Genomic DNA, 13403 nt, shown 5'->3' on the forward strand with positions numbered 1-13403 from the left:
TCATAATTAGCCATCTACCTCAATATCCAACGTTTATCTAACCACTTCACTCAATTTAGGATCACGGGGGAGTAGGAGCCATTCTGACAAGAAACGGGTGAAAGGCAGGATATATCCTAGAAGGGATGTCAGTCCATGTCAGTGCAGGGAAAACTCAGATACAGACCTGCACACGCTCACACCAGGGCCAAGTCTTCCAGAAGCCAGTTAAGTAAAAAATACTCTGCACAATGTTTAATACTGTTGTTCACATCCACGTCAGGAACTTTTTTGCAACATGAGAGAAAGCAGAAGAGTATTTAATGCTGAAGAATTTGGCCCAGGTTTGCCTAAATTTTTATCCATTGAAAGAAACTACAGGTTACAAACTTAGACAGACATGCAGCTTGGACTGAGGTCATCAGGCTTGATCTTATCTTCCAGAAGCAAAAACAAAAACCTGTAGCAGTTTCTGCTAAATTAGATTTATGAGAAAACCTTGATGCAACAACATTCTTGAGATCTTGAAGAATACAGAATCTTCCAAAAGAACTGACTTGACACTTAACATTCACAAACCACTTAAAGAAAAGACATATTTAAGCCCTTCTGCAACTTCTGATTCTGTTGAGCCAATTGTACCTTTTCTTGTTATTTTTTGGTATCTAAAACCTGTACCATTAAGAATTTAAAAATAATACATTTCAAGTTAGCAGCATTATTTCCATGGAGCTCCCATTTCGAGCAACTAGGAGAACTGTGTGAAAAAGCATTTAGCAGTAGAGCTGCTCCAGAAACACAAAACAGTGGGAAAAGCATTCAAGTTTACAGAGCCTCCTCTGTTGTTTTTTTTAGTCTGGAAGCCTGTGTGTGATCGTTTGCTTCAAGGACACGTCTTCAGAATTAGGAGTTTAATGCAAGACTTGGTCCCTGATGACTGTAAAACTGCGTGGGTGATAAAGGAGCTAACTTCTATCATTCAGAAAACGACCTTGACTATGCAGTAAGGAAAAGCTTTAACTGCAGCAGCAATCTGCCATGAAGACTCTGGTAATGTATATCAGAATACTGGATAGAGGTGCAGCAGCTGGGAGAAATATGAGTAAATTATGATAATGAACATGAAATGTAACAAATCCTTCAAAAGAAAAGAATGATCTGCAAACCACTCAGTGAGAACACTCAAAATGTTACAGTTTTAGTTAAATTAGTGGAAATTCTTCTCACACTGAAGTTAGAAGAGAACAGAGGTTTGCCAACTTCGACAAATACAGAGTAAAATTTCATCTTGAGATTTACAAAGCAAAATAATGGAAATGAAACTTTGGAGCACACAGAAAAACTATATTCACTGATAGAACCTGTGTGATGTAGATCCTTTTAAGGCAATATAAACAGAGATAATAGAAATTAAAAGAATAATTTCTGCTGTTAAACTTCAGCTAAACTTGTTCTTTATCCAGTATAGGACAGATTGTTTCTTTAATAGATATATAAAAGACTGTAACAGGATTTTGATACAATACCATGAACAAAACAGAAAATGCCTATCTAATGTGGGGGATTTTAACATCTGCTCACTTTGCCATTTGAAACATGTTATTAAAAAGAACAATAGCTAAACCCGAGAAGTGAAATAGTACTGTAAGGAGAAGTGATACTTATTTCAAATTAAAACACAGGAAGAGCAGACAATATATTATAAGACATAGAAAAAAGGGTACATGCCATTTCTGAAGGTTACTGTGCACTTCTTATCAGAATTTGGCGTGTTGACTTCAGCATGATCAGAAAGAAGACTGAAGGCAAAAGGGATGTAAGGTAAGCTGGTGTAAGCTATGAGAACTGGTTGGGAACAATTTGCAGATAATTCTTTAACTACACAATACTATTTTCTAATAAGCAGTCATCATCCAATTGTGATAAAATACTGATCTGACAATACCAAAATATAATTCAAGGTTTGATCAGTGTTCCCCATTTTAAATAACGCAGAATCTAAGACCACGTTCGCACTGAATAACCTCGAGAACACCATGCAAAATTATTATAGTTAATCCAGCTTCAATGCCCACAATGACTTTCCACATCATATTTAATCAAGCTTAATACACACAACCACTATTCATGAAATTAATGTCCTGCTGATGCTCTGGACCACAGGATTCAGTAATTATGACACTTTGTGTGCTTATGACTACTGCCCTGAAAACAGAGTGCTTCTGGCCTTATTTCTGACAAGCAGAAAGTACTACCTATAAATCTGAGTTGTGTAATTCATTGTGAACTTTGAAGTTCTGCTTCATCAATCTGAATACAAGTAAACAAACACATAGATTTTGGGATTGGACACTGATTTACTATTTGCATATTGCTAAAAATCAAGAATTGTAAATATAAACAGTAACTTTACAGGATTCATGGGGGCTTTCCTTCGGTATTTGTCCCGATTTGCAATGTAATGACCACACACTAAAATCATACAGTATTATCACTCTACTCTATTGGGATGCACATTATCAAGCAGTATTTTTTAACACTGGAGAACAAAAAAAGTGCACATTTCTGACAATCCCCACCAGTTTCAAGGAAGGCGTCATAACTGTCTTTTTAAAGTAATGTAAATAGATAACTAAAAATTTAGCTTGACGATATGACACAAAGTAAAATGTCCTCTAAAAGATACATATCCATGAAAAAAATGGGGCTTATTTAATTCTCACCACCTTCAATTACAATATCTTTGGCCATAATTCACTGCTGAACAGCGGTCTTCATTTCCAGGCCTGGAGGTCAGTATGTCTGAAATGATTCTCTGCAGCTCATTTAAACAACCAAATCAGTGCATTTCAACCTAAACTGAACTACCTTAACAGCATCTACTAATTCTATAGGTGCTTCAGACCTAGAAGTCTCTCCAGGACCTGGACTAAAGGTCACGGCTACTGCTCCTTATCCTAAACAAATCACAATCACTTTAAATTCAGCATATTCCAGTCCCCCTTTTCTTCTTTTTGCAAGGAAGCAAGGACTATTTTTGTTTACCCCCTAGTGCAGTCTCCGAGCTTGCTCTCCACAATCGTAATCACAAACACACTCTTGCATACTGTACACAGAAGAGCTTTAAAAAGGACACACAGTAGCAAAAACAAATAGGCAAGACGTGGCTGCATTGGACTGATGAACCCTAACTAAACTGTAGCTGGCCTGTAGCTGCTAGGCCTAAATATTTTGACTGCCCGATTCTGATTATGAGGCCTATGGAAAAGATAATGGCATAATGATTAACTGCGTTCGTATATGCATGTCTAAATGATTCAATTTGGGAATTCCAAAAATGTTGTAATTGTAATGTTGTTACACGACACACCATTTTAGGGAAAAAAATATTTGAAACAAGCAGCTGAAAGAGTCGTCTTTAATAAAAATGAAAAAATAATATTTTTGCAGTAAAATTCATCAAGAGTCTGTTAATCAGCATCTAAGCAGAAACTGTTTTGATTCAGGACAAAACGTCTGTAACTAAAAACTGCAGACTCATTGAAAGTACATGCTGATACTTTACCAAGTTTTCAACATAATGTAGCCTCAAGTGACGACTTCAATGGTAGGAAAAAATGACAGAGTAAAAGAATAGCCAGGAGGGTTGTTCCAAAATGAACACTGTCATCTGATCCAGACAGTTTTCTTAACTGCAGACTACAGCTGTACCACGAACTACGGAAACGCTTCTGTGCATTTCACCTAATCCATGACAGCAAATATGACAAGCACAACCACTTTAGCTCCTTGGTGGCAGCCTGAATGCTCACAGAAGTTTTTTGCTATTAAGCTGCCACGTTACACTTATGACCAGTGCTGCTTCCTTTAGAGAAAAACAAGTGGTAAGGTTATATGCACTTAGATGCATCTACTTTATTTAAAGTAGAAAAGTCTGTGTGGAATTTCTTAGGCAATAAAGAACACCCCCCGCTAAATGAGAATTAATAGTGGCCACTCTATAGAAAAAGACAATAACTTAATATTACAGTGCCAGCAAACCAATGTAGTCGTTTTTGTTATGTGAGCTATACATAAAGACAGGAAGAAGCAGTTCCTAAGCTTCCAGGAAGTGTTTTAAAGAGTCTGTCTATAAAGGAATTCCGGCACAAGAATGCAGGTCATGTTTTCACTAAACCTTTGTGCTAGCTTGCACATTTTGTGGGCTGTCCGCCCAGTTTCAAGGTACAGTACACACAGTCCCACAGCTTGGGTCATCCACATGTTTGCTCTCCAGATCAGGCAAGATTACAACCCTTCCTTCAACAAAGAGCTAATAGCAGCAGTTTGAATCACACATACTGAAGACAGACCTCAGCCATGGTTTGCCATTGTTAATACCCAATAAACAGCATGAGACTGTAATTACATTTTCAGCTTACACCGTTTCCTTCCTTCTCAAAGCTAAAGGTGTTGCCATTTGGCATATGTATTTTTTGTCAACCACTTTTATTAAAAATAAATTGTTGCTATAAATGTGTCTACCAGACAGCACTGTGCTGTCCCAGGACATTTTACAACGTACAGTTTGTGAGAGTTCAGGCTGTGAGTGAATCACAGTGTGAAAATGATGGCTCCTTTAACACAGAGACTAAAAAAATGCTTTTTGCAACTATGGTAGAAACTGCTTTGTGGGGGGAAAAAAAAGCTGGGAAACAAAGTTGCTTTTGCTGAACACTAAAAAAGCTGTTAAGCAAAAAAAAACGGACAAGCCTTCAGTAATCAACTCTTTCACGGTTTAAGTAATTAACGCAAGGTAGAATACAGAAGCAGAATTCAGCTGTTAGCATTCAGTAGTGCTTCCCAGTGTTTCTTGTGAATCATAGTGCTGAAAACAAGCACTTATAGTAGTCTGCAATACTGAGTCTTTCTACAGCATCAGTCCATCCACATTTAAAAGGCTTCCAATTAATGTAAAATTCATTTTCACATGCACTCTCTCAATATCATAAGCATCCCTTGGTAGCCATGTGCATGGCATTCATAAATCTCCATTGGGATCAACACTCAATGCATTGTTCTGGAAGGAGGTGAACAAGAAAAGATCAGTGCATTGCATATGCAAAATGAGCATTTGCAACATATTTTGGATTATTTTGTTTTTTCAATAATGAAAAAAATAAAACACACATTTAACTTAATACAATCATCTGCTGCATTGTGCCAGGTGCATCAGCAAGACATTATTATCTAAGCTGGACATTGATTCAAGTGCTGCAGTCCTTCAGCACAAGTGTGTGAATAACCACCTCTTTTTAATGAGGCATACTTTGTACTGTTGCAATGTCTTGGGTACACTTTGTACAGTTTACGCAATAACAGGATAATCCTATTTAATTCTCACTGAAATGTACTTTTGTATTCTATTCATTACCCACTTATCATTAAAGATAGATCATTGTTTTAAAAAAATATATAAGTTTGTGATGAAGTACAAAATGAAATGAAAACAGCTCTGAAGTTTATTTTTTTCCCAGTAGATATTCCCCCTGATTAATAAATTGTACTAGTGCTGGATTCTACAGAGAGAATTCTGCAATTCGCAGTGATGATCAGAAATTAACCTGCCGTCAAACTGGGAAACTCGAGATGGCGTATTCTCTGCTGCTGTACAATAAAGACATGATGAACTCCGTTATCTCATTAACAACAGTTGAAACAAATCTGTTGATAGCATACTTTCATTGCACTTCTGGCAGTCTGAATTATTGACATGAAAAAACTAATTTGTCAATACAACCACACTGGCAGCCATCTATTCTAAATGCAGGGTAATAAATAAATTGGGTTTCATCTTAGTGGGAAAATGATGAGTTTCAATTTGTATACAGTCAAAGTTGATTTATTACTGTCTTTATTATCAGCAATATCATGATGAGACTTGCTATGTTTCATCCCAAAGCTTTTTACGTACAGCAGAGTACTTCACCACTTCTACACAGTGCCTACCTGATGTGACCAGCTGCCTGCCCCTACCACAATAACGAAGCTTTCAAGCTTTTAAAGCTTTCTCTGGAGGTCCCCCTTCCCAGGACTCACCGGAAGCCTTGCTCAGCTTGGAGAGCCGATGAGATCTAACTACAAAGTGGTAATTCTATGTAACAAAGGTTAATCCAAAAGTAAATAGCAATTTGAAATGAGGAACTCAAAACTTTAAAAACATTTTTTTCCCCTGAATAAAATGACAAACATACACATGCACTCTCAGTATGAGATCCTAGGCTATATGGTTATTCATATTAGTATGTCCCTAATGGCTTTAGTGACATGATGAAAGGTACTTTCCACCTTAAAAATATGCCAGACACCGCAAACTTGTGTATTTACAGCAGCAAGAGTTCATGACAGGGCCCTAGTTAAATAACCTTTAATAATGTCAGATAAACTAAAGATTTTTTAATAAAATAAGAATTGTTATACAGCTCCATGATGTTGGCACCAAAGGGCACCATGATGTTGCAGTGGTTAGCTTTGCTGCCTCACAGCACTGGGGCCATGGGTCAATTCCAGATCTGGGGTGCCGTTTGCAAAGACCTTATACTGTATGTTCTCCCCATCTTCCAAAATCATGTGGATTTTGTCTATGTGCTGTGGTTTCCTCCCACAATCCAAAGACGTACAGGTAGGTTAACTTGTATGTAAGGAAATTAGCCCTGATGTAAAAGTGTACATGATTATGTCAATGTGTGCCCTGTGATGGATAGGCGTACTGTCCAGGGTGCACCATGCCTTGTGCTTATTGCTTGCCGAGATCCGCTCTGGCTCCCCTGCACCCTGAATTGGATAAATCAGTTAAAAAATGAATGGATGTTTGCACCTACAGTGCAGTAATATTAAACTGAACAGAATATTGAACTTCCTGAAATGTAGAAGAAGATAAAGGGGTGTTCAGGGATTGTAAAGACAATACACTCAGTGGATGCACTATTCAGTGAAATGTAGCTTGCTTTGTTTCATAGCTAGACTTGTAGCACTTTTAAACTGAAAACAAAGGTCATTCTAAAGGAGCATTGTGATAAAAAAAATACATGGAACAGTAATCAGAATCATTTTTAAAGATGATTGTGCCTGAACCTTCATTCACTATAAATGTCAAATAAAAACTTTTATTTAAATCCTTAAAAGAAGTACAGACCTCTTTACTGACATTCACTACAGCTGCACTGCCATATTTGGAGCACACGTGACAACGGCATTTTATTATTCTGGACTTCACACTTGTTTTTCTCTCTGTTCAAAGAGGTATCCACACAAGCCCACTTGACTTTCAGTACTCGTTTCACGTAAGAAGAAAGGACTCTCTTGAAGCAGTCATAAGCACAAAACAGAATCTCTCTCCAGCGACCGTTTGCTATTGTTTTCAAAACACTAAAGCTAGTTTTTTGTTCCAGATTAGAGGCAGAATCATGGTGATGACACATACTGTCCTTTAGGGCTTTCAAATATGCATTCTGCTTTACAAAACAGCCTCAGCCAATCTCTATAAAAGTAAGATGTATAATGTCTAAACAAATCCTGCAGTCACCATCTACAACTACATAACTTTTAATGTTAAGAGGAAGAGGAACTTCACACAGCAATGGATATACTTTCCATGTGCTCTACAGAGTGTATTTAGATGAGTCTAGTTCAACACGCAGCAGAAGTGCTTAATGTTAAACTGGGAACATAACACCAAACACCACAGTGGTAAACCTCAACAACCTCGAGATTTCCATCTTTCCACCCGTTTTCTAACCATGTCATCCAATTCAGCGTTTGTGGGGGAGCCAAAGCCTATTCCGGCACGCAACGAGCACAATGCAGGGTACGCCCTGGATGAGACGCCAGTCCATCACAGGGTGCTCGCAGACACAAACATGCACACACCCACACCAGGACCCATTTTCCCAGAAGCCACTTCACCTGTGGGTCTTTGGACTGTGGGAGGAAACCGAAGCACCCAGAGGAAACTCCCACAATCACAGGGAGAACACAGAAATCTCCACACAGATAGCACCCCAGGAACAAAACCCATGCCCCCAGCACTGCGAGGCAGCAATGCTAACCACTGCAAAACCTGTTGCCCCCTTCATGTTTTTAAGATCATTCATTTATTTTGATAACTTAATAATAATACATCACTTTATTAACCCTTTACAATTTCTTGCATTAGGAATTATCTTTTCGCATACCCCAGCTTGCTCTCCATGAGACGCACAGACAGGGAGAGAGCCTGGGGTCAGAGCGCAGGGTCTGCCATTGCACAGCACCCCTGGAGCAGTTGGGGTTAAGGGCCTTGCTCAGGAGCCCAACGGAGTAGGATTCCTCTGCCGGCTGCGGGATTTGAACCGGCAACCTTTCCTTTCCACAGAGCCATTACATCCATTACATTCAGTGCACATCTTCAACTTGCAGATGTGCGTTTACAATACTTATTCAGTTTTAGTACAGAACACTTTACAAAGACAAATAACAAGCGATAACCCATGGTTTCCCAACAAATGGAACAAACATTAATCAGGATGGCAGGAGGCATGTAAGCCCTGAACATTCAGGAAGGGAGAGCAGGAGTCTACGTACAGCTCTTAACTGTTAATACGGGGTCTGTAGTTTTACTCTGAAAGTCATTTAGGGTCACGCCATCCGTCCTCAATTACACCTCAGGCGAGCTTAGGATAATATTTCAGAAGCGACAAACACAGGAAAAAAAATATGCAGCTGAGCAAAAATTGTAACCAACTTCAAACAGTTACTGAGCTATTGCAGTGACAGAGATTCAATTTTCTTTTAGGAAAATTAGCATGAATGAACATTCCAATTAGGACAGGAGTTTAAACATAAGCAAAAGGGTGAAGCAAGTTGTCTGAGAATATTAAAACAATCCAAAAAAAACAGATGATGCCAATTAGCCTTCATAGGAATGAAAAATAATTTGATTACTAATCAGTTTTAAGTTGGCTTTAAATCTTGTAATCGTAATAATTGGCTGCTGACGTTACAATCATTACTTTGCAGAGCTACTGGGTATATAAATCACTATAATATGCACATTGCATTAATTCTCACTATCACAACTACGTCCAGACTCTGCTTTCCCATTCCTACTTCATTGCGGCTCTGTTGCACAATCCAGAAAAAAAAAGGACAAAACCAAATTAAAACACCTACAAAACCAATATTTACAGTATCAGCTATCAAATTATTTAGCCTTTCCAAGACACATTTTTCACATCAAATACACCAACAATCAAAACCATTTAAATAATATACTTGACAATGAATGACATTTTTACTCAACAAAGCTGACAGTGATGTGTTCCTTGACAAACATATATTGTGACTTTTTCCATGCTGCTGAAACTGAGAAAATGTATTCTAAATTTAAATTGTCCGTATCACCCGATATACACATTGCTTTCCCAGAATACTGTATTTCTCAGGCTTGTTGAATATTTATATACACCTTCTTATATTTTAAAAAGACATGTTTTTAAATAATTCAGCGTGGTTAAAACCAGCAAGACACTTTACACAGCTTTATTATGCCTGTAGCATACATAAACTCTTAACATTAAAAATCTCTGTGCAGGTTTAATAGTTTTAATAATCTAACAATCTGCAAAAGATAAGAGGATCTACAGCAGTACATCACAAAATGAAGAAAAAACGTACCACATCATGTTAGGGTCACCTTAGGGTCAGGTTAAAACAATCAGTCCATATAAGAATATTAATCATTTAGCTGTGGTCTGTTTTACAGCTATGTTGCCAGCATGCACTAACAATTTGTTTAGGACAACGAGGGAACCAGCAGGCTTGGCTCAGAATCTTCAAAGAAATTCACGAGCATTTAAACTAGAACGTAGGGGGGAAATCCAAAGAAAATCTACAGGACCTGATGATATTCTACCCATCGCAATTAAAGAAACAAGATGTTATCTGTAGTCTTTAGTGAAACTCATCTTTAACTGTCACTCAAGAAACTGCAAATCAGCTAATGTAGCACCCATCCATAAAAACAGTGACAGAATCTAACCAAGACATTATATGCTAATAAATCACCTGGATTTAGAAAACTATCTAGATCTTGCTTACCAAACACATTCAAGTTAATTGAAAAAGCAACAGTGGGAATGGACACAGAGAATACGATGTGATGTTTTTAGATTTTCAGAATACCTTTCATAAAGTTCTATAAAAAGAAGGTGCAAATTTAATTCTCAAATTGTGGGCAGAAGGCATTACAAGAAATGCATTCATTTGCTTTAAGATCTAGTTATGTTAAAACATATAAAAGGTAAATACTCCAACTGGGGGGTATAATTAACACTTACAGAACCACTGTTCTTTGTCATTTACAGCAATCATCTAAACCCTCGTAGAGTTACACCAAGTTTTAATACTGGTATAGAAGGATTGGTAAAAAGTATATCATTAAAATGGAATTCAAAAAGACTTCAACTTCCATTTGGTAGATGACATTTAACGTCAAGACGCGTACAGCGTGTTACAGCCAGGTTGAGAAACTGATCATGAAAATGACTCAAATGTTCATGTGGACATTCCATTTGTCAATGTGGGGAATAATAAAAAACAATAATGTTAATACAGATTGTTAGACCTAAAAATGTAGTATTTAAATCATGGAGTACTGGACACGCATTAGTTAAGACCTCACTTTAAATACCATGTACAATTCTTGTAACAAAAAACAGACCAGAGAAGACAAAGCAGATACATGCCTGGGCTCAAGGGCAAGTCCTACTCTGCTAGGATAAAAATAAAAATAACTTTTTTTTTTCCTTAAACCAGGAATGAGGGGACCTCAAGTCCTCAAAATCACTACCAAAGTCAGTCCTCAGGATCCAAAAGCGAAGCAGAATCCACAGTGAAACACGACCCACAGGACACCAAAGGAAAGGGGGCGTTCATCTTAAAGTGAGAGGGAAGCACTTCTTTACTGAAAGGACTACAAGAATCGGGACCAAGCTACCCACACACGTTGTCAAAAACCTTTCCCCTGGCTAGCCGAGACCGCCTAGCTGAACAGCGGCCTCCCATCTGCAAATTTACAGTGCCGATATTAAAAAACACACCGGCCGATCATTTTTGGCTCATCCCACTCAATGAAAAAATGGCTGCTGCCCTAGTCTCGGCACTCACGTTCAGCACAGACTGGAGGAGAAGCAAGTCCCTCAGCAGCAGCACCCAGGAGACTCTAGGCAACACGGTGTTCGCTGACAGGTGACAACGCCCAAGCCAACTATTCGCGCCGCCTCTTGGAAGCATCACGGCCGGCTACCGTCGTGACCCCAACTCGGACCTCAACGCAGCTCGACCTGAGCTCAGATGAGCTCTTTTACTGGTTAAGCCATAACTGGTTCGTTTCCACGCACCTTCTGGTCTTCATTGGCACTGAGCTCTTTGCCACGCGCCGAGTCCATGGGTTGCCTGGTTAGAACATTTGCAGGGGGTTTTTTTTCCCCCTCTTCAAAGGTTGGAGACTTTGAATTGCTTAAGAAATATGATAGTTAAAAGGCAACCTGCTATGTGTAAAAGAACAAAGAGTTGAGACTGAGCCTATTATTAAGTCTAGTAAGGTTCAGTTATTTATCTGAGTGCTCAGGTACAACAAAATCCAGTAGGTGTGTACTGTAGGTACCCAGGACAAGAAGCAGGAACTCCTAGTTTAAGGCTCTTGGGGGGCAGCCCACGAATATTTCTGACTGCACACAATTTATTACAAAAATATAAACATATAAAAAGGTTATATATTGCTTAAGATGAATTAAATTTCACAATGTCAGCTTTTAATACACAATACTATAACTTTTATCAATCTGATTGAGATTACATTTATTTTATCAGCTTAGCTCATTTGACTCTCACTGTGATACCGATTTGGTAATCGCTAAGAAATAGAGCACAAACTGGTACTGTATCACTTCAAATGGTATCACTGTAATCGGTGATTTGCCTATAAAGAGCAAGAGGAATGAAATTATAATAAAGTACATGATCACTTTTGATGCTAAGTGGATAACTACATAATTGGCTCTTTCAAAACTATTTCAACTTTAAGGAGGAATTTTCACATTAATGTAACACTTGTTTAGCAGGTTATCGGGTCAGTAAGGTGCTTTATATTTCAGGAACATCCTTAAAAACGTGAAAATTGTTCTGAATGTTAATATATATTGAAGAATTAGATTGGAAAAAAATTGCTACACCTTTTAAGACAAGATTTAGCATGCATGCCAACAGTAGCATGTATCCCCTAGGTCAAACACAATCGCTGTTGCTGTTGACCACTGTCCCACTCCATGTTACGAACTGCTTTTAACGTTCTTCATCTGCGATTTCCCAAAACATCATCACAGATATATGTTCTAAAAGTAAATAAAACATGTTTAACAGGAATGGAAACCTCACTAGTTATTTGAAAGAAACGTTCACATAAACTATTTTCATGCCTCAAAGTGCTAAATGCAATACATATCCAACCGCTACTGAATAAGATACTGGTAAAACCAGACAGCAGTAAGGGCAGTTGCTATATATCCTGCTGGTATACATTCTTGAGTACAGTGAGGACTTAATATCTTATGTGGAGATGGGCATCAAGTTCACGTTGTTCTGTTACTTGTGATCAATTTCATTGCTGTGCTCACTTTGAGAAATACATCAGGGATGTCACTTCATTGACGATACTTCAATATTTTAACAAACCCCATGTGGGACATTCAACTGGCAGAAGTGATTCACAGTGTGCGATAGGTTTTAGTTATTTTAAAATCGATTGTTAACTAAAATATAGGTTAATTAGTAATAAACTAATTGGGATGTGTATAGTTTATTAGCCTACATTCAATCATGTCAGAGGCACTGCAATCAATGCATTATAAAAAAAATATTATGAAGCTTCATTTTCTAGACTTACGTTGCAACAAAAAAATATCAGATTTTGTTGTCCCGTCACCTTAAGATACTTTCTGCGCATTCAGGCTAAATCGTCTAGAAATGTGTTACGAGTGCACGATTTACAAAAAGCTACTGCGTCACAGCAGCGTTAGCCTAAAGCAATGACAAACTGCAACATAAACGTTTGTTCATTTCACGTAGAAAGTAAATGACACTTACACATATATAATATTACAGCACGTTTCATAGAGCAAACAACTGCGTAATGCAGCGAAACAAAATTTATCACAGCTAAGTACATCTCTAAGCCGTAATGTAAAGTATTTTATGCCCAAGAGAGAAAACTGGACTTCAACTTCAAGAGGAATGCAAGAAAAAAAAAACAGGCACAAAATTCCATCCCCCTCATTAAGCCAAAAACAAATCAATCTAGAGCACTTCTTCATACAAACACTGAGCTGTCTGTTTAGAGAAAGGCCGAT

At 38.0% G+C, this 13403-nt stretch overlaps 1 protein-coding gene across 2 annotated transcripts in view; it reads right to left on the reverse strand.

Moving 5' to 3' along the window:
- snx17 (sorting nexin 17) overlaps positions 1–13403 on the reverse strand; it is a 50828-nt gene that overhangs the window by 36061 nt on the left and 1364 nt on the right. The window lies entirely within an intron of this gene.

The sequence above is a fragment of the Atractosteus spatula genome, chromosome 2 (genome assembly GCF_055471065.1).
Source record: "Atractosteus spatula isolate fAtrSpa1 chromosome 2, fAtrSpa1.hap1, whole genome shotgun sequence".
Taxonomy (NCBI): Eukaryota; Metazoa; Chordata; class Actinopteri; order Semionotiformes; family Lepisosteidae; genus Atractosteus; species Atractosteus spatula.